The sequence below is a fragment of the Nomascus leucogenys genome, chromosome 12 (genome assembly GCF_006542625.1).
Source record: "Nomascus leucogenys isolate Asia chromosome 12, Asia_NLE_v1, whole genome shotgun sequence".
Classification (NCBI taxonomy): Eukaryota; Metazoa; Chordata; class Mammalia; order Primates; family Hylobatidae; genus Nomascus; species Nomascus leucogenys.
The window spans coordinates 104001327-104024980 of NC_044392.1; the positions used below are offsets into that span (position 1 = coordinate 104001327).

At 36.8% G+C, this 23654-nt stretch overlaps 1 protein-coding gene and 1 pseudogene across 3 annotated transcripts in view; both read right to left on the reverse strand.

The window, feature by feature from the left end:
* LOC115837495 (leucine-rich repeat-containing protein 7-like) overlaps nt 1–23654 on the reverse strand; it is a 315547-nt gene that overhangs the window by 61303 nt on the left and 230590 nt on the right. The window lies entirely within an intron of this gene.
* Nucleotides 19587–21077, reverse strand: LOC100590489 (annotated as a pseudogene).

The window sequence follows — 23654 nt, forward strand, 5'->3', positions numbered from 1 at the left end:
TGTGTTGAAATCCTAGCACTCAAGGTGGTACGTTTTTTAGAGAGGCATTTTGGAGATAATTAGGTCATGATAGCACAGCCTTCATGAATAGGATAAGTGCCCTTATTAAAATGGCCCCCGAGGCTGGGCACGGTGGCTCGCGCCTGTAATCCCAGCATTTTAGGACGCTGAGGCGGGCGGATTGCTTGAGGTCAGGAGTTCGAGACTAGCCTGGCCAACATGGTGAAACCCCGTCTGTACTAAAAGTACAAAAATTAGCTGGGTGTGGGGGTGGGTGCCTGTAATCCCAGCTACTCAGGAGGCTGAGGCAGAATTGCTTGAACCCAGGAGGCAGGGATTGCAGTGAGCTGAGATCATGCCACTGCACCCCAGCCTGGGTGACACAGCAAGACTAGGTCTCAAATAATAAATAAATAAATAAATAAATAAATAAATAAATAAATAAAGGTTCTAGAGAGCTGTCTTGCTCCTTCCACCAGCTGAAGACATAGTGAGAAGGGGCAAGGCTGCTCCCAGTGGCCTTTTTAATAAGGACACTATGGGCCATATGTCAATTGAGGTACTGTCTATGAGGAACAGGCCCTCATGAGATAGCTTTGCCAGTGCCTTGATCTTGGATTTCCCAGCCTCCGGAACTGTATGAAACAAATGTTTGTTGTTTATAGGTCACCCAGTTTGTAGTATTTTGTTATAGCACCCTGAGCAGACTGAGAAAGAACTTCTTGGAGTACGTTTTTTTTTTTTTTTAAAGCCATATTCTCTAAGTTCAGAATAATTTTGATAAATGGATGGCTGTCATTGAAAGAGCTTTCTGGTGTCAAGCCTAGCTGTTTTGGGGACTGTGAAGGGGGATCAAGCTGTGCTGCACATTGGGATCCCTGCCAAATAAATGACATTTCCTAAGAACACAGAATTTTTTAAAGTTGACTTGTCCTTACTAAACAGGTGGAAGGGTATTCCAAAAAAAAGACACAGCCAACCTTCTGAGGATACTAAAGAGAAAAGCTAACAAAATTTTAAACTTAACTGAGGCTGAAAATAAGCTGTCTGATTGGAAGTAATAACCTCCTAGATTTTTTAAAAGATATTTTCAGATGTTCAAGTTCCCCAGATTTTTATTTTGCACACACCGTTTTCCAAAGATCTTCTGTAGGATGTTTGTCACCAAAATGATGTATTAAGGAAGAAATGTAACCAGGAACCAGATGGTCCAACATAAGAGAGGCAAAGGGAATCCCCAGAATGATGGTGGAGGCTTCACAAGGCAAAGGCTCACAGCAGGCCTGGAGAGCACACAGTCTAGATTGCATTAGCTCAAAAAGCTCCTGGAGAAGTTTTGCCCATTGAGATATAAGTGAAAGAACAACTAATGTGTTTGAAAATATTGACAGGAAATTTACACAGCTTACGGAGAGTTCTGGGTTGGACTGATAAAAAACTCACAAAAAGCTAAGCAACAAAATCAACAAAACAAACATTAAATTCAGGAAAAACAAAATGTGGCAAGAAAGTAAGAGTATGATTTGTTTCAGCTATTGAGTAGGTAGAGTTTATGCTCAGCAACGTTTTTGCTGAGGCTTTCATGGTTATCTTAATTTGCTTAATTTCTTGGAACACATTTAGAAAAGTAGGTTACCAGTGGCTCTTCACCATGTATATTAATATATGAGTTCTAGAGTTTAGGGAAAGTTCTTTGAGCATATCTTCACCTAGGAGTTCAACCCAAACAGAGAAATAGTAGTAGTTAAAAGTATAGTGGTTAAAAGCACAGGTGGGAAAGGTGACCAAGTACCAGTTTTGTCACTTAACTGAGCATTTAATCTTAGATGGCATTATAATATTTGAATGAATTAGTCATGTCTTGTTTAATTCAAAGGGTTATTCTGAGTATTTGATGATATGAATGTAAAACACTGAGTATCATGTCTGGCCCTTAATAAGTACTTGAAAAATTCTAGATAAAATTATTGTACGAATAAGAATTTTAATTAATAAGTATAAGGTAACTTACACTTCACTTTGTCACTGTGAAAAAATCATTTAATTCTTTCAGTAATTTTGAAGCTGTATTAAGCAATATGATTTTCATTTTTCAAATGAAGAACCACACATTTACAAAGAGTAGAAGGTTTTTTTAAATATCTAATGGGTGTTTACAGATGAGAATAGCCTTTGTAATCTTCTCTCTGGTCCTTGGAAACAATTGTTTTCAATTTATAAAGAAATTTGTATGTACATATAGTTAATTATATAAGTTATATCTATTTGTTGTACATATACATATGCATATTTTCTAAGATATAACTTTGTTTTGATTTTTACATTTATTCATTCAGACATGGAATAAATAGCCTTACTTTAGCAATATATCTTATTCTAAACATTCTGACTTGTGATTAAACAGGGTCAAGAATTTGTAGACCACGTAATCCAAGCTCTGATCTCTATTTTTCAGCTGTGATATCACTAAAAATTTCTATCACAGGCCCACAATGAACTCTCTTCTAAGGGAACCCACAAGTTCACTTCTTTTGATTTCCCTGGAGACACAAGCTTATTATATTTAGGTTATATTCAAACCTAGGCTAAACAACCATTTACAGTAAGGACTGTATTCTAAAGTAATTATATGGGAAGCATTATGTTTTATAGGCAAAATGGTATATTTAATTTAAAAAATGGAAAATTGCCGTATTCACAAATAGCAAATGAGACATGTTTCTTCTCTGAAGTGAGCTTTCGTTTCTTCAGAGGAGTAGGATTAGTAGTCATGAAGATGGGAGAGGAGGTATGGATGGTTTAAAGCCAGAGAAGATATGAAATTGTCCCCAGAACAGAGGGAGAGTCAATGGACTAGGGAAGTATGAAATGATCACTGGTAAGCCTCAAGACTGCACTTCAGATTTGCAACCATGAATTCAATCAGTTGGTATGGTTGAGTCTTTTTGCTAGTTCCTTTCAGCACTACATAGAGAGTTGAATTCAGCCAGGGTTGTAATTTTGCTGAGCATGCACAGTGACATGAGAGAGAAGAAAGGGTGTCAAGGGGGTCCACAAGGGAGTAATCTGATAATTGACTATAGAATTTGAGCCATATAAAGAGGGCAGAGAAAACATCGATGTTGTGGAGAAGCGCATGAGAAGATGCCAATATAATGGATTGGTGGTTCTGATGGGGTAAAAGACGGTTGAAGATAGGGAGGGTTCTGGAAATGGGAGAATGGGGTCAGATATTTGGGGTTATGGATTCATCAATTGACACTCAGTTTCTTGACATTCCTGAAAGTACCTAAGTTAACGCTAGGAAAACAATGGAAACTCAGCCATTGCTTGTTAAATTGCATCTAGTTACAGTTTCACATCAATGGCTTGAGGTGATGATCTAAAACACTACCATACAGACATAACATACTTCTTTACAAATACCAAATTTTGAATGACTTAGTGTTCTCTCAAGTGCATAAAAATTGTTTCTTATAAATTTTTGTATAAATCAATACACATATAATAGGAATAATGCATATTGAATGCTTATGTTTTCCGAATTTTACACATATCATCAGCCCAAATGGTTTACTCTGTGATATAAATGTTATATGCTAATAAAGACGAAAGACCTAATGATACATCTCATATGAAATAAAGACAGGAAGCATGTTTATAAGATTTCAGTATCTACATCTGATATTTCAGTTGCTATAAAATTTTTGTAATTTTATTTTTCAATTTTGAGAAGGCAAGTCAGATATTAGTATATCTATTAAATTGGATTAAACTTAAAGAATAGAAAGAACAGAGGGTATTGAGAAAATGTAATAAGCACTTTATTCCATCTGCACAATAATTTTGTAAAGTGATTCATTATTCCCATTTAACTAATTAAGCAACTGAGGCTCAGAGGCTACCCAGAGTTTGAAACTAGGCCTAGCTTATTTCAAACGCTATCATATTAACCTGTGTTAAACTGCTTCCATCAAATCTAGGATCTAAACTACGTTGGGATATAAGTTTTAGCTACACAAGACTGGTGATGCAGCATTTATAACATTTGTCCCATACGTACTCTTCAGGTCAAATACAAACAAACTTAACTTTCTGGAACTCTGTTTTTAAAGCACAACCAAGGTTGACTATGTAGCATCCTTAAAGCATCATTGTAAGCTCCATTTGTTCTATAGTTTTCTTAGGCCAAATTTCACATAGTATAAACTTTCTGGCTTTTTTGAGTGTTATGCTCAGGTAATAAAGTCCTTTATTTCTGAATCATTTACTGATGCGAAGCACTGGAAACTTAGTTCATAGTCTTTGTACTCTTTTTAAAAATTTTTTTTATTATACTTTAAGTTCTGGGATACACGCACAGAATGTGCAGGTTTGTTACATAGGTATACATGTGCCATGGTGGTTTGCTGCACCCATCAACCTGTCATCTACATTAGGTATTTCTCCTAATGCTATCCCTCCCCTAGCCTCCCAACCCCCAACAGGCCCCCGTGTGTGATGTTCCCCTCCCTGTGTCCATGCGTTCTCATTGTTCAACTCCCACTTATCAGTGAGAATATGCGGTGTTTGATTTTCTGTTCCAGTATTAGTTTGCTGAGAATGATGGTTTCCAGCTCCATCCATGTCCCGGCAAAGGACATGAACTTATCCTTTTTATGGATGCATAGTATTTCATGATGTATATGGTCCACATTTTCTTTATCCAGTCTATCATTGATGCACATTTGGGTTGGTTCCAAGTCTTTGCTATTGTGAATAGTGCCACAATAAACGTATGTGTCCATGTGTCTTTATAGTAGAATGATTTATAATCCTTTGGGTATATACCCAGTAATGGGATTGCTAGGTGAAACGGTATTTCTGGTTTTAGGAATCGCCACACTGTCTTCCACAATGGTTGAACTAATTTACACTCCCACCCACAGTGTAAGAGCATTTCTATTTCTCCACATCTTTTCCAGCATCTGTTGTTTCCTGACATTTCAATGATTGCCATTCTAACTGGTGTGAGACGGTATCTCATTGTGGTTTTGATTTGCATTTCTCTAATGACCAGTGATGATGAGCTTTTTTTCATATGTTTGTTGGCTGCATAAATGTCCTCTTTTGAGAAGTGGCTGTTCCTATCCTTCACCCACGTTTTGATGGGGTTGTTTTTTTCTTGTAAACTTGTTTAAGTTCCTTATAGATTCTGGATTATTAGCCCTTTGTCAGATGGGCAGATTGCAAAAATGTTCTCCCATTCTGTATGTTGCCTCTTCACTCTGAGGATAGTTTCTTTTGCTGTGCAGACGCTCTTCAGTTTAATTAGATCCCAGTTGTCAATTTTGGCTTCTGTTGCCATTGCTTTTGGTGTTTTAGTCACGAAGTCTTTGCCCATGCCTATATCCTGAATGGTATTGCCTAGGTTTTCTTCTAGGGTTTTTATGGTTTTAGGTTTTATGTTTAAGTCGTTAATCCATCTTGAGTTAATTTTTGTGTAAGGTGCAAGGAAGGGATCCAATTTCAGTTTTCTGCATATGGCTAGCCAGTTTTTCCAACACCATTTATTAAATAGGGAATTCTTTCCCCATTGCTTGTTTTCATCAGGTTTGTCAAAGATCAGATGGTTGTAGATGTGTAGTGTTATTTCTAAGGCCTGTATTCTGTTCCATTGGTCTATATATGTTTTGGTACCAGTATCATGCTTTTTTAGTTGCTGTGGCCTTATAGTTTAGTTTGAAGTCAAGTAGCGTGATGCCTCCAGGTTTGTTCTTTTTGCTTAGGATTGTCTTGGTTATGTGGGCTCTTTTTTGTTTCCATATGAAATTTAAAGTATTTTTTTCTAATTCTGTGAAGAAAGTCAGTGATAACTTGATGGGGATAGAATCGAATCTATAAATTACTTTGGGCAGTATGCTCATTTTCACGATATCGATTCTTCCTATCCATTAGCATGGAATGTTTTTCCATTTGTTTTTGTCCTCTCTTACTTCCTTGAGCAGTGGTTTGTAGTTCTCCTTGAAGAGGTCCTTCACATTTCTTGTAAGTTGGATTCCTAGGTATTTTATTCTCTTCGTAGCAATTGTGAATGGGAGTTCACTTATGATTTGGCTCTCTGTTTCTCTGTTATTGGTGTATAGGAATGCTTGAGACTTTTGCACATTGATTTTGTATCCTGAGACTTTGCTGAAGTTGCTTGTCAGCTTAAGGAGATTTTGGGCTGAGATGATGGGGTTTTTTAAATATACAATCATGTCATCTGTAAAAAGAGATAATTTGACTTCCTTTTTTCCTATTTGAATACCGTTTCTTTCTCTTGCCTGAGTGCCCTGGTCAGAACTTCCAATACTGTGTTGAAAAGGAGTAGTGAGAGAGGGCATTCTTGTCTTGTGCCAGTTTAAAAAGGGAATGCTTCCAGTTTTTGCCCATTCAGTATAATATTGGCTGTGGGTTTCTCATAAATAGCTCTTATTATATTGAGATACATTCCATCAATAGCTAGTTTATTGAGAGTTTTTAGCATGAAGGGCTGTTGAATTTTGTTGAAGGCCTTTTCTGTATCTATTGAGATAATCATGTGGTTTTTGTCATTGGTTCTGTTCATGCAATGGATTACATTTACTGATTTGTGTATGTTGAACCAGCCTTGCATCTCAGGGATGAAGCCAACTTGATCGTGTGGATAAGCTTTTTAATGTGCTGCTGGATTCAGTTTGCCAGTATTTTATTGAGGATTTTTACATCGATGTTCACCAGGGATATTGGCCTGAAATTTTCTGTTTTCTGTTGTCTCTGCCAGGTTTTGGTATCAGGATGATCCTGGCTTCATAAAATGAGTTATGGAGGAACCCCCATTTTCTCTTACTTGGAATAGTTTCAGAAGGAATGGTACCAGCTACTCTTTGTACCTCTGGTAGAATTTGGCTGTGAATCCTTCTAGTCCTGGACTTTTTTTGGTTGATAGGCTATTAATTATTGCCTCAATTTCAGAACTTGTTATTTGTCTATTCAGGGATTCAACTTCTTCCTGGTTTAGACTTGGAAGGGTGTATGTGTTCAGGAATTTATCCATTTCTTCTAGATTTTCTAGTTTATTTGCATAGAGGTGTTTATAGTATTCTCTGATGGTAGTTTGAATTTTTGTGGGATCAGTGGTGATACCCCCTTTATCATTTTTTATTGTGTCTATTTGATTCTTCTCTCTTTCTTCTTTATTAGTCTGGCTAGCAGTCTATTTTGTTGATCTTTTCAAAAAACCAGCTCCTGGATTCATTGATTTTTTTGAAGGGTTTTTCATGTTTCTGTCTTCTTCAGTTCTGCTCTTATCTTAGTTATTTCTTGTCTTCTGCTAGCTTTTGAATTTGTTTGCCCTTAATTCTCTGGTTCTCTTAATTGTGATGTTAGGGTGTCAATTTTAGATTTCCTGCTTTCTCCTGTGGGTATTTAGTGCTATAAATTTCCCTCTAAACACTGCCTTAGCTATGTCCCAGAGATTATGGTACATTGTGTCTTTGTTCTTATTGGTTTCGAAGAACTTATTTATTTCTGCATTAATTTCATTACCCAGTAGTCATTCAGGAGCAGGTTGTTCAGTTTCCACGTAGTTGTGCAGTTTTGAGTGAGTTTCTTAATTCTAAGTTCTAATTTGATTGTACTGTAGTCTGAGAGACTGTTTGTTATGATTTCCATTCTTTTGCATTTGCTGAGAAGTGTTTTACTTCCAATTATGTGGTCAATTTTAGAATAAGTGCAATGTGGTGCTGAGAAGAATGTATATTCTGTTGATTTGGGGTGGAGAGTTCTGTAGATGTCTGTTAGGTCTGCTTGGTCCAGAGCAGAGTTCAAGTCCTGAATACCCTTGTTAATTTTTTGTCTTGTTGATCTGTCTAATATTGACAGTGGGGTATTAAAGTCTCTCACTATTATTGTGTAGGTGTCTATGTCTCTGTGTAGGTCTCTAAGAACTTGCTTTTCAATCTGGGCTTTAACCCAATGCAAGGAAGCTGAGAACCTTGAAAAAAGGTTAGATGCATTGCTAACTAGAATAACTAGTTTAGAGAAGAACATAAATGACCAGATAGAGCTGAAAACACAGCATGAGAACTTCGTGAAGCATATACAAGTATCAATAGCTGAATTGATCAAGCAGAAGAAAGGACATCAGAGATTGAAGATCGACTTAATGAAGTAAATCATGAAGGTAAGTTTAGAGAAAGAAGAATGAAAAGAAATGAACAAAGCATTCAAGAAATATGGGACTATGTGAAAAGACCAAACCTTCATTTGATTGGTGTACCTGAAAGTTACAGGGAGAATGGAACCAAGTTGGAAAGCATGCTTCAGGATATTATCCAGGAGAACTTCCTCAGCCTAGCAAGACAGGCCAACATTCAAATTCAGGAAATACAGAGAACACCACAAAGATACTCCTCAAGAAGAGCAACCCCAAGACACATAATTGTCCGAACCACCAAGGTTGAAATGAAGGAAAACATGTTAAGGGCAGCCAGAGAGAAAGTTTGGGTTACCCACAAAGGGAAGCCCATCAGACTAACAGTGGATCCCTCAGCAGAAACCATACAAGCCAGAAGAGAGTGGGGGGCAATATTCAACATTCTTAAAGAGAATAATTTTCAACCCAGAATTTCATGTCCAGCTAAACTAAGCTTCATAAGCGAAGGAGAAATAAAATCCTTTACAGACAAGCAAATGCTGAGGGATTTTTGTCACCACCAGGCCTGCCTTACAAGAGCTCCTGAAGGAAGCACTAAACATGGAAAGGAACAACCGGTACCAGCAACTGCAAAAACATACCAAATTGTAAAGACCATCGACACTATGAAGAAACGGCATCAACTAACGGGCAAATAACCAGCTAGCATCATAATGACAGGATCAAATTCACACATATCAATATTAACCTTGAATGTAAAGGGGCTAAATGCCCCATTTACAAGGCACGGACTGGCAAATTGAAAGAGTCAAGACCCATCGGTATGCTGTATTCAGGAGACTGATCTCACGTGCAAAGACACACATAGGCTCGAAATAAAGAGATGGAGGAATATTTAACAAGCAAATGGAAAACAAAAAAAGCAGGGGTTGCAATCCTAGTCTCTGATAAAACATACTTTAAACCAACAAGATCAAAGGAGACGAACAAGGCCATTACATAATGGTAAAGGGATCAATGCAACAAGAAGAGCTAACTATCCTAAATATATATGCACCCAATACAGGTGTATTTTTTATATGCAATTTGACCAATAGCTATTGGAGCAAGTAAGAAGAGATGCCTCCTTAAAACTGTATCAGCCTGAAGCAGTTATAGCTGATGGTATCATTTATAGAGAAGATGATGGAAAAAATGACAAAGCTGACACCAGAAATCTTCATGTCTACCATTCTTATTTTGGTGTAGAGGCAAACAGCCACACACACTAAAAAGAAGGTTCAATACCAAACCTATGATGAACTCAAGTCAACATAGATATGTTAAATTTCATTGATTCCACTCATTTAACTATGGTAATGCAATAAGAAACATTGTTAGGATAATTTGTGACCACAGTGATTAAAACACAATTAAAAATTTGATATATAAAATGATAAACTTTAATTTTATTTTGAAAATTAGTTTGTGTGTATACCTGTACAACTCAAGGATATTTGGCAAATGGGGCAATACTCCATTGAGTAGGAAGTGCGGATTATAGGGAGATTTCAGAAGGGCAACATACTGTACACTAGAAGAAAAATACATACAGCTATCAGGTTAGTAAATTTGGGAGAAATTGTGTAGGCCAGTCAGATCTTATGGACAGAGAGAGAGAGAGAGAGAAAAAAAAAATCAATCGTAAAAGAGGAAACAGACTAAAATGGTTTGCTTTACCTCTAACCACTCCAGTAAAGGGAGCCAGGAGCTTACTGGGAATCTCAGCAAGAAGAGTTAAAAGACCTACTGCAAGACTCTGCCTATTTTAGTAGCATTGTAAAGTGAAAAGCCAAATGCTGGTAATCAATAGAGAGAGTCATACAACTGATTCTGCCTTACAAACACATCTGAGGAAAATTTTGAGGGGTGCTTATGACCTTGGCCAACAGTAAGTTCACATGGGAATGAATTTGACTTAGTCTAAATGAGGTAATTTAAGTGACACTTCAATTCCTCTTGTTCTTGCTCTCTTTCTCTCTCTCTAGTTCAACAACAAGCACATTGAGTCTTTTATGTGAAATGAACTGTTTAATAATCTTGCTTCATACTTGACAAATGAATTTTTCCTTCCTTATCAATGTACCACTTTATTGAGCACTCACTATGCCTGGACATCGACAGGGCCTATTGTGGATCTAGAAACAATATAACGTTCATTCTTGTTTTCGAGGAGTTTACACTGAAGCTGCAAGGGAGCATGGCATTGTAGAGGAAGGACACACAATGCTTCATTGCCCATTTAAGTTTGTTATTTTAATTGTTTTTTAAGGATCTACTGAGACATGGAGGACAGGTTCATCACTTAGCTCTGCTGCAACTCTAGGAAAATTGATCAGTTTATGTAAAAGAGCCCAAGACAGACCTCAAAAGGGTGAGGAAGTGTTCTTCCTTGTATTTAGTACCCAACCAGATTGTAAGTTTTATCTCCCACGGAGTAAGTGCTAGTGAAACACATAAGGCATTATTTGTTTATTTTATGTCCTAATGAAAATATTAGAAAGAGTTAAAAGTTCCAGCATCAAGCTGAAAAGGTGGCAGGAGGAAATAATAATAATAAAAAACCTAGGTTTTGTTACCATCATGTTCTTTAACGGAAACAGAAGGAGTCAATCCTCAGTTTACTTTAACACCATAACCCAGGGGAGAAGTAGATTCTGTAGAAAGGGAAAGTAGTCTTAAAGGGAAAGAAGTGCTAGTGATCACATTTCAGATAAATAACTCATTAATAGTGTTGAAAGTGAGGTATTTAATAGAATAAAATAATGAGCTTTACTCTAAACAAATGGTGTAATGGTTTGCCAAACACCAGAGAACACATTTATTGCTTATTGAGAACAATTGCATGGTACCATTTTCTCTCTGACACAAAGGCGTCACCGAGTAGACCCCTTTATGAATTTATAATATATATCCTACTAGAGTCTCAAGAGTAATGTGCTCAAATGTTTAAAGATTTCTATCATTTAACTGATTACCCATCTATGCTTTTTCTAGCCCATTTGAGAGAAAAAAAGTTCCCCTCCTATCCTTCAAGTAGAGGATATGATTTGTCTTCAGTGTTTTGCATGTATTTGAGGGAAGGAGTGGAATAGTTGGCAAGTTGGTAAAACACATAATAATGCCTTCAATTCTGATTGCGTTTCATTATAACTAACAATAATGATTTTTTTCCCACTATGATGCTGTGCAAATCCATTCTTGTATAGAAATGAGTTTTAGTGGATGAGAGAAAAATCACTTAATTGCTGCAGAATTAGAAGCACTTTCAAATTAATTCATTTTCATTAAAGTCCTTAAATTATGGTGTCGCAGTTTCTATAAAGCAATGACAAATCAACAATCAGACTTGAAATAGAATCACTGCCTAATTAAATCTTATAATTCATTATCTTGCTTTATCATACAAAACAATTTACTTCATTATGACCAGGTATCGTCTCCACAAACACGCATGGACTATTTATTTAGAAATCATAATATCATGAAATGTATTCATCTCTGATGCACATAGGAGTTTTATTTTACTGTTGAATTAAGATGAGAGGAATCATGGACAAAAATTCATTGGCATAGAAAGCCGATGCATTTACTTATAGATTGCTGCATATAATTAGGGAACAAAAAGAATTTAGAAAGGAAGAATAATTTACATGCAATGCAGATATTTATATATTTCCTCTAGATAGCTGGCTAGCTAACCAGGTTTTAGTAAAACTAACCAAAATTTCTTTAGAAAGGTCAATGTTAATATACTTATTTTTTCAAAGAAAGAATATGTTTTACTGAAGATAAGAGATTAAAACCTCATTTTCCAGTTCATTTATTTCCGGCTCATTAGGTGTTTTTAATGTTCCAAGTAGGTAAATATTTCAAGTATTGGGTACTCTCAATGTTCCAAGTATGTAAAAATCATAAAATGTGGTATTTGTCTTAGAGAACTTTATAATACAATGGAGAATAGAGTGTACTATTAGTAGATCTCTAGCCTATACCTAATAATAAAAGAATATATATTTTTATTACAAGCAAGAAGAAACATTTAAAAAATTAACAATATACTTGGCCACAATGTGAAAGGCAATAACTAATAAGAACTCAGTATCATCAAAACCATGTAGTCTGCAATGTATTTCCATAAAAACAATGGTGAGTAAAAAGGTCCCAAATGTATTAGAGCAGCAGAAAACTATTTACTAAACCATAAGAAAGTAAAAGAAGGGACATAATAATGATAGCTGCTGTAGAAAGAAGAGATTAATGAGTTGGAAAACAAACAAATAAACAAACCAAATAATAGAAAAGACCAACAAGCAAAAATAGTATTATTTGAGAGATTAATAAAGTAGAAAAACCTCTGGAAAGGTGCTAAAAAGACTAAAAGATAAATGGTGTGAAACAATGTTAGGAATGTAATGGAGAAAACAGTCACAGATGTAGTAGAGATTTATGAAAGAGAAGACTGTGGATAATATGTGAAAATAAATTTAAAAAACAGCATGATGAAATAGATTATTTCCTAATTAGATTGTAATTTATGAAAAAGTGACTCAAGAAGAATAAAGGTATAGGATTAGAAAGAAAGGATATTGTCATGAGTAGATAAAATGATTTTATAATAAAGATTCAAAAGAATCTGCTGGTTACATATTAGAACTTATATTCAGCTCTGTAGCTCAATGTACTATCAAAACATCAAAATTAGTAATGTTTTTACATAGAATCAACCAAAATTAGAAAATGCGTTTCTTAAAAAGTGATACAATTTGTAAAGCTAACAACTTAAAGTACTTAAACATAACTCTAACAAAATGTGTACATATTCTTGATGGAAGTCACAAAGTTTTATTGAACAACACATTTCCGTTCCCAAATGAACGGAAATACCATGTTCACGAATTACAACTTTTACTATGCCAAAGATATCAACTCTTCCCAAATTAATCTTTCAATTAAAGCCAATTTTTAAAATTCCAATAGATTACGTACCTCAAGTTGAACCTAATATTCCTGTGGAAGAATTCAGTATCAAGAATGGCAAAACACTTTTGAAAATTAAAACCAAAAAAAAAGTGGACTTGTATTTTGAGATGTTAAGACTTAATATTAGATTATAGTGATTAGAGCAATGTTGTAATAGCACAGGAATAGGCAAATAAGGCAACGGAGCAGGATGAATAGTTTGGGAAAAAGCTTTTTGTATATAAAAGAGGTAGAATTACAAATCAGTGGGGGCAACGAAGGACCATACGATGTTGTTGGAACAATGAATCATCTATTCACATGGAAAAAGATAAATTTGGATCATATAGAGCATAGAAATAAATTGCAAATGAATTAAATATCCAGATGTGAAAAGAAAAACAAACAGTTTTAGAAGAAAATATAGAAAAATATCTTTGTGATACTAGAGTAGGGAAGATTTTCTTAAATAATTTGTAAAATTACACAATAAAGAGTAATACATTTTACTACATTGAGAGAAACAAAGAACCACAAAACAACCAAATAAAAACATTACAACAGGAAAAAACCCTCACAAATCAATATTAATCTTGGATATAAATGAATCAAATGTTCCTTTAAAAGACATAGATTAGTAGAATGGATTAAGCAACATGAAGTAACTATATGCTGCTTATAAGAAATTCACCTTACTGGTAAGCAAAGACACTTACAAACTGAAGGTAAAGGGATGAGGAAAGATATTCTACACAAATGGAAACTAAAAGAGAGTAGGAGTAGCTATACTTACGTCAGATAAAACAGACTTTAGTCAAAAACAGTGAAAACAAAAGAGAAAGATGTCATATAATAAACGAATCTATTACAGAAGATGTAATAATTCTAAAAATATATGCACTCACCACTGAAGCTCCCAGATTTATAAAACAAACATTACTAGACCTAAAAAAGATATAGATGCAATACAATAATAGTGGGGGGCTTCAATACCTCACTCGCAACACTTAGATTATTGAAAATAGAAAATCAACAAAGAAACAGTGGACTTAAATTGGACTTTAGACCAAACGGGCCTAATAGACATACAGAACGTTCGATTTAACAACTGCAGAATATATATTCTTCTCATTAGCACATGGAGCATTCTCCAATATAGATAGACCATACGACAGGCCATAAAACAAGTCTCAATACATTTTAAAAAAGTGAAATCATATTAAGTATATTCTTAGACTACAGCGGAATAAAACTAGAAATCAATACCAAGGAAAACTCTCAAAACTACACAAATAAATGGAAATTAAACAATATACTCCTGAACAATATTTGGTCAATAATGAAATTAAGACAAAAATTAGAAAAATATCTTTTGAAATGAATGAAAATGGAGACACAACCTACCAAAACTTATGGAATACAGTAAAAGTAGTACTAAGAGGGAAGTTTATAGTATTAAATGCTTACATTAAAAACAAAATAGAAAGGTCACAGACTGACTTCCAGGCTCATCCCAAGGAACTAGAAAACAAAGGCAAACCAAATACACAGCACAAGAAAAGAAATAACAAAAATCAGAGCAGAACTAAATGATACTGAGAACAACAAAAACAATCAATTAAATTAAAAGTTGGTACTTTAAAAGATAAAAAAAATTGATAGACTATGAGCTAGACTAATCAAGAAAAGGAGAGAGAAGATCCAAATACACACAATCAGAAATAAACAAGGAGACATGATAACTGATGCCACGGAAATACAAAAGATAATCAGAGACTACCATGAATAAGTCTTTGCTCACAGGCTAAGAATTCCAGAGGAAATGAATAAATTCCTAGAAACATACAACCTCCGAATAACAAACCAGGAATACATAGAAATCCTGAACAGATCAATGATGAGTGGTGAGATAGAATCAGTAACAAAACATCTTCCCAAAAATAAAATCCCAGGACCAGATGGATTCAGAGCCAAATTCTTCCAAACCTACAAAGAAGAACTGGTACCAACCCTCATGAAACAGTTCCAAAAAATTGAGGAGGAGGGAATTCTCCATAATTCATTCTAGAAAGCAAGTATTATCCTGATACCAAAGCCAGACAAGGACACAACAATAAAAGAAAACTATAGACCAATATCCTTGTGAACATAGATGCACAAATTCTCAACAAAATACTAGTAAGCCAAATCCAACAGCACATCAAAAAGATCAAGTTGGTTTTATTCAAAGTGTGCGAAGATGGTTCAAAATAGGCAAATCAATAAATGTAATCTATTACATAAAAAAAAGTAAAAACAAAAACCATATGATCATCTCAATAGATAGAGAAAAAGCATTTGACAAAATTCAGTATCCCTTCATGATAGAAACCCTCAACAAACTAGGCATAGAAAGAACATACCTGAAAAAAATAAAGATCATATATGACAAACCCACAGCCAACACCACAATGAATTTGGAGTAGCTGAAAGCAATCCCTGTAAATCTGAAAGACAAGAATGCCCACTTTCACTACTCTCTTCAATATAGTATTAGAAGTCCTAGCCAGAGTATTCAACCAAGAGAAAGAAATAAAAGGTATTCAAGCTGGAAAAGGGAAAGTGAAATGATCTCTGTTTACTATTGATATGATCTTATACCTAGAAAACCCTAAAGACTCTTCAAAAAATGCTTAGATTTGAAAAAGGAATTCAGCAAAATTTCAGGATACAAAATTAATGTGCAAAAAATCAATAGCATTTCTGTACATCAATAACAAGCTGAGAAACAAATCAAGAAAGCAATCCCATTTACAATAGCTGCAAACAAATAAAATGCCTTGGAATCTATTTAACCATGGAGGTGGAATATCTGTACAAAGAAAACTACAATACACTGGTGAAACAAATTGTAGATGACCCAAAGAAATGGGAAAACATTCCACTCGTTTGGATTGGAAGAATTAATACTGTTGAAATGACCATACTGCCCAAAGCAATCTATAGACTCAATACAATCCATATGAAAATATGCATGCCATTTTTCACAGAATTGGGAAAACCAATCCTAAAATTCATGTGGAACTAAAAGAGAGCCTAAATAGTCAAAACATTTCTGAGCAAAAAGAACAAAGCTGGAAACATCAAATTACCTGACCCCCAAATTATACTACAAGGCCGTAGTTACAAAAACAACATGGTACTTATATAAAAATCAATGCAGATATCAATGGAATAGAATAGAAAAGTCAGAGATAATGTGACATATCTTTGCCAATGGATCTTTGACAAAGTTGACAAAAACATACACGGGGAAAAGGACACCCTCTTCAATAAATGCTGCTGGGAAAACTGGATCGCCATATGCAGAAGAACGAAACTCACCCCGTCTCTTACCGTATATGGAAATCAACTCAAAATGTATTAAAGACTTAAATGTAAACATGAAACCATAAAAACACTAGAAGAAAATCCAGAGAAAACACGTCTGGACGTTGAACTAGGCAAATAATTCATGACTTAAGACCTTTTGAGCTTTTGTGCTCTAAAGCACAATTAACAAAACCAAAAAGAGACATTGAGACAATGAAACTAAAAAGCCTCTGCACACTCAAATAAATAATCAACAGAGTGAACAGAAAGTCTGCAGAATGTGAGAAAATATTTGCAAACTATAGCAAAGAGTTGAAATCAACCTAGGTGTCCATCAATAAATGAATGGATAAAGAAAATGTAGCACATAAATACAATGGAATATTAGTCTGCAATTCAAAAAAGAATGTAATCGTGTCTTTTGCTGCAACATGGATGTAAGTGGAAGCCATTATCATAAGTAAAACAACTCAGAGACAGGAAGTCAAATATTGGATGTTCTCGCTTATAAGCAGAAGCTAAACAGTGTGTACACATGGATTAATAGACATAGAAGACTCAGAAGGGTGGTAAGGTGGGGTGTGGGGAAAAGGATGAGAAATTACTTACTGAGTACAATGTACATTATTTGGATGACGGTTATACTAAAAGCCCAGAATTTACCACTATGCATCGTATGCATCTAACAAAACTGTTGTATCCCTTAAAGATATGCAAATAAAATTTAAAAATAAATTGGCAACTTCTTTATGACAAATGGCATCCCAAAGTGAAGACAAGCCACAAATTGGGAGACAATATTTGTAGCCCACATAACTAAAAAAAAACAAAAAACAAAACAAAACTAGCATTCAGAGTATATAAATCTTTCAAGTCACCAAAAACCTAAAAGACAAACATTCAAAATTAAAATGAACCCAAAGAGAGAACTGTAAAGAAAGAGACTCTAAACTGGCCAATAAAAACAAAAAAAGAAAAAAAATGCCAACTTCACTAGTGATTAGGGAAATATAAAGTATCAAGCTACTCTTATATAGCTATCTGATTGGCCAACAATTAATATATTTAATAACCCTATGTGTGATACAGATATGGGGCAATGGGGACATTGGTAATTTTATGGTATAACTAACACCAAAGACAAATCTTAGAAAATATAGAATGAAAAACTTGAAGAATAATATATACAACGTGGTAGCACTTCACTGAAATTTTAAAGACATTAAATCTGAGAGGGAGGAAGTGGGAAGGGATTGAGATGAGGATTTACAAGTTTCTCTAACCTTTTACTTACTAATAAAACCCCTGAAGCATCAAATCTATAATAAACATTAACACTTCAATTTCCATGATGGGTACATTGGTGTCTCATGTTATTTTCTTCATGCTTAAAATGTTAAAATAATTTAAAAATTAAAGATGCATAAATATTTTAATAACTATCAAGTATTTTTAATACAATATTAAGTGTTAGGATAGACAATACGCAGGGTGTATTAGTACAGAGGGGGGACCCTTGACTTAATTTAGTCAGGTCAGAGGCCACGTGGAAACAATAACAGCAAAATTGAGTTTTGAATAATAAGTATGATTGAACCAGGTAAGAAGAGGTGTAAAAATTGATTTAGTCAGAGGAAAGAGGAAATAATGTAAATAGAGTCACCAAGATTCACTATTTGAGGAAGCTCTTCAGTATCTAGGCCATGAAGTTAAAAAATGCAAATCAGCCGGGCACAGTGGCTCATGCCTGTAATCCCAGCACTTTGGGAGGCCGAGGAGGGCAGATCACAAGGTCAGGAGTTCGAGACCAGCCTGACCAACATGGTGAAACCCCATCTCTACTAAAAATACAAAAATTAGCTGGGTGTGTTGACAGGCGCCTGTAATCCCAGCTACTCAGGAGGCTGAGGCAGGAGAATCGCTTGAACCTGAGAGGCGGAGGTTGCAGTGAGCCAAGATCATGCCATTGCACTCCAGCCGGGGTGACAGAGCAAGACTCCATCTCAAAAAAAAAAAAAAAAGAAAGTGCAAATCATGCGTGGTGGGATTGGCAGATGGAATGTGGGAGTTAATAGAGGTCAATTGCGGGTACTTTTAATTCTGTGTTAGGAACTCTACATTCTACCCTAGTTCAAATGACATATCTTATATTGGAGAGTAATGCAGTCATATTAGCAATTATGAAACAGTGCTAAAGCTATTTTGTGGAGAATGGGTTTGGTAATTGTGGTGGCAATAATGGAGATGAGACCAGTTAGGAGGCTATCAATTAATCTAGGAAAGAGATATGGGACTAGTTTATGAATGTAACAATGGGAACAGTAAGAAGGAAAAAGACCTGCCATATATTTAGGAGGTAAATTTGGCAGGAGTTGAAGACTGAATGGATACGCAAGTTGAAGAAGAGAATGAATTTTTGCCTTGGAAACCTGAGTAGATCACAGTAACATTAACAGAGAACTGGACAGTGGAGGAAAGGCAGGTTGGAGAGAATGATGAATTTGGCTTTCAATACTTTATATTGGGAGTGTTTGTGGAATAAATATAGTGATGCCCAACATGAAGTTGGTTATTCTAGTCTGAAGCTCAGGGGAAAGGCCAAAGCTTGATATGAGGTAGTCATTATTCTAAGGAACAAAAACATTAAATATATTATCATATGGCAGGTTACAGCCGACTTTAGCGGCTACTCGTTACTTACTGGAGCATCACTTCTATCTTTTCCAGCACTCGGTTAAAACATTTGGATGGGGACCTTATCCTATGTTGGATCCCTAATGTAATTAAATACACATTATATATTTTTAAAAGAATGTCTCTATATAATTCTTGTGTACCTGCCAAACATTTGATGAATGCCTACCATGTATACTGGGTATTGTGCTAGTAGTTCCAAACAGAGAAATAAATGAGATAATGAGATAGCCCCTAATCTTTTTTTATTTTTTTTTATTTTTACATTTCCATCAGCCTAATCCTTTAATAAGTGTCTATATTAGCACTTGGTTCAAATGTTGAGACAGTGCTCTGGCTCGGCCTTAACTTAGGGGTATCAAAACCACACCCGGTGGGGTCCCTAGCAGAAGCCCACCAGCCAGAGGGTGTTGGGGTAGCTCTTGTGCATGCCATGCATGTTTTCTGGTCGATGTACAGGGAATTGGCTTTGACAGCCAGGTCATACTCGAGGATGGCTTTGGTGTTGACCAGCGACTGCAGGGTGTCCTCTGCATCCCTCAGGCGCTGCTGCAGGGTCTGGATGGTGTCGCCAACCTCGTGCACCTCGTGAACAAGGCGTAGCTGAGCCATGTCTCGGCAGAACCCAATGATCGGCCGTCTCGTGCGCTCGTCCAGTCTGGTCCGAGCCACCTTCAGGAAAGCAGTCTTGTCCTCGATGGCCTTCTTGATGGATTCTACGGTCATTTCAGTCTGGAAAACCTCCTGCACGGCCTTTGTTAAGGGCATCTGAATCTTACTCTTAGCATCTACAGTCTCAGCAAGGTGATGGGTGAAAGACAGGTTCACTTTGTTGAACTGACTCCACATCTCATTGGCAGTCACAACCAAGAGGTGTTCAATGTCGTCTCTAAGTCGAGCGGAAGCTGCCTGTTCACTCCGGGAGGGGAAAATACTGTTATCTGTAAATCTGGCCCAGGACCCGGGCACTGAGACCGTTGCATCGACCCTCTGCACTCCGCGGAAGGAGCCGACACCATCTGACGTGTTGTGCAGGTGGTGGCTTTGTCGTGGATCTGGAAGGCCATCTGCTTGTCACTCAGGTCCTTCTCCAGCTAACGCTGGGACGCTCTGTCAGCCGCAAGTTGGGCAATAGCGTTATCCAAACTGTCTTCGTTCTTTCTTGACAAAACAGAATAGTACCAAGTTCCGTCAGCAGCTGTGTTTCCACTTCATCGTGGACTGGATCGATTCCCATTCTCTTTTCTCGCTGAAATGGACATTCTCGGGCTACCTGCAGAGGGGCTCAGTCTCCATCAAAGCCCGCTGCAGTCTTTTCTTCACATCAGTGCGTGCATTTGTCTCTCCGATCATTTCATAGTTGCATGAATTTATACATCTTTTATACATGAATGATTTCAGATTTGCAAAACCCTATGTCACTGACACGTTCTCCCAGATTTTGGGCTGTGTCTGCCTGGGTTTTTCTTGTTTGTTGGTATTTGCCTTCAATCAGCCGAAATGTATCCGCTCTTAGTTTCTCCGAATTATGTCGGGAAGTGTTGGACTTTTGATAGTTGGTTAAATTGGACCTGTCCCAGTCGTCCGGCGTGTATCTTGGGAAGAAACTGGTTCCGTCGGAAACAAAGGGAAGCGTGGTATTCTCGGACGTCCTCTGTGACCTGGTGCAGTTCGGGGCCACGCTTGGGGAACTGCAGGCGACTTTGTAGCATGTGTTCAGTCTGCAAGGAAGGCTCAGGCTACGGGTCAAACGGGAGTGGGGAAAGCGGTCCCTGTAGCTTGAGGCCATGGTACTGATGGCTGGTAGAAATTTGGTTGGTGTTGGTCTAGGGTGGGCATAAGTTGCTGTTCAAGTACAACCTACGCGTTCCATGATGCCAAAACACTATTTGTAAATCTCTCCTGTGACTCAGCAATTCAATTTCTTGGTATGTACCTGTCGGGTCGAGGGGCAGTTAGGATAGCCTCTAATCTTAAAGGTCTCACAATCTAGCCAAATATATAGAAATTAAATTAAAAAGTGAAATAAGTTCAAAACAAAAACACATACAATGTAAAAAAGTATCACAGAGGAAGAAGGAATTAATTCTCCTTATGTATACAGTGTCAGGGAAGTTTCCTAGAGTAAATGACATCCGAAATGTCTGGTTTTTTGTGTTTTTTTTTTTTTTTTTTTTTTTGAGACGGAGTTTCGCTCTTGTTGCCCAGGCTGGAGTGCAATGGCACGATCTCGGCTCACCGCAACCTCTGCCTCCTGGGTTCAAGCGATTCTCCTGCCTCAGCCTCCCGAGTAGATGGAATTATAGGCGTGTGCCACCACGCCCGGCTGATTTTTCTTCTTTTTGTAGTTTTAGTAGAGACAGGGCTTCTCCACATTGGCTAGGCTGGTCTCGAACTCCTGACCTCAGGTGATCCACCCGCCTCGGCCTCCCAAAGTGCTGGGATTATAGGCGTGAGCCACCGTGCCTGGCTGAAATGTCTTTTTAAAGGTGAAGAGGACTCTGTCTGGTTGATGGGGTACAGCAGTAGGGAGGAAGGGGTATTTTGGGTAGAGAAGATAAGAAGATAATATGATTCCTTGTGTCACAAGCAACCAGCTTGATGCATTTGGAAATTACAATCTGGTGCTACCTGGGCATGAGATGGAAGAGAGACGACCAGCTGGAGTTGCGTTAGAGTCATGTCCTTTGTAGGGACGTGGATGAAGCTGGAAACCATCATTCTCAGCAAACTATCGCAAGGACAAAAAACCAAACACCGCATGTTCTCACTCATAGGTGGGAATTGAACAGTGAGAACACATGGACACAGGAAGGGGAACATCACACTCTGGGGACTGTTGTGGGGTGGGGGGAGGGGGGAGGGACAGCATTAGGAGATATACCCAATGCTAAATGATGAGTTAATGGGTGCAGCACACCAACATGGCACATGTATACATATGTAACAAACCTGCATGTTGTGCACATGTACCCTAAAACTTAAAGTGTAATAATAATAAAATAAAATTAAAAAAAAGAGAAAGAATACATTTAGGAAAAAAAACAAAAAAACAAAAAAAATCTGTTTACTCAAATTGTGCAGATATCTTTCTGTACACAATAGTTCACTTATCTAAAGGTTTTAATATAAAATAGTATATTTGAATTATAGAGAGGAAAAATGGTGGATCAAGATGACAGGCAGTAGAATTGGACATGAAAAATAAAGGCAGGAGGTCACATCAACAATCAGGATCAGATTGAATCTCGACCTTAGAGTGAATTAATTTCATTAAGGGGTCACTCATCTAATTTAAGCACATTTTAGGTAATTTTAACCTAGATTGACTAATATTTGAATGAGTCTCTGTCTCGAAACAGTCTATTATGTCCTGTCCCTAAATACCAATACTGCTTGCATTCTCTCAGGTCTGGTCTCTTTTTTCAGCAGGGCTATTCCAACCTTGTCAACTGTGATTCTGACACTGCAGTTACTTGTTGCTATCTACTCTTTCTTCACTTGACAGATTCCCAAAGGATGTATTATGTTTCTTAAGTAACTGTCTAGTTTTCTGTCACAGAATCAGTGATAGCTTTTTCTTTTTGAGACGGTGTCTTGCTCTGTCGTCCAGGCTAGAGTGCAGTGGCGTGATCTCACTGCAACCTCCGCCTCCCAGGTTCAAGCGATTCTCCTGCCTCAACCTCCTGAGTAGCTGGGATCACAGGCGTGTGCCACCACATCTGGCTAATTTTTATATTTTTAGTCAAGACGGGGTTTCACCATGTTGGCCTGGCTGGTCTCAAACTCCTGACCTCGTGATCCCCCGGCCTGGGCCTCGCAAAGTGCTGGGATTACAGGCATAAGCCACCGCGCCAGGCAGTGACAGCTTTCTTAGGTATGGCTTTCTGAAATGGCTGATGTGATGAAATCTTTTACTGTTTGTGTAAGTTCTAGCAATGGCTGCTATCATTATACTCATCAAGCCTATAGTACTATACCAGTATTGCAGAGTGGTTCGCCATCTTTTGCATGACTTTTTGCATAAATATTTCCAGAATATACAGAATCATAAACATAGCTAAAAGCCCCGAAGTAATAGTTGCAAAAACTTCTAAGGATGCTTACAGATACTTCTGAGTTGAAAAAATATAACCTATAGTTCACCTTCTAAGAGCAAACATTTCTTGATGTAAGTGGGCCACCATAAACTTTTACATGCTCACAAAAATTTCAAATTATTTAGGAGTTTCATGTTTATATTGGGTGATAAATTATTTTCAGATCTTCTTTAAAAATAAGGTAGATTTTTCTTTACTTGGAATATCCAGCTAATCCTGCCTGAAAATCAAGGAATGTGATAATTGTCCATATACTATTTTTCAGAAATTATAACAAAAATACAAGTTGAAGTGTGAATGTATATAAATAAAGAGGTAGTAGTAATTGTTTTATTGTACAGAACTACAAA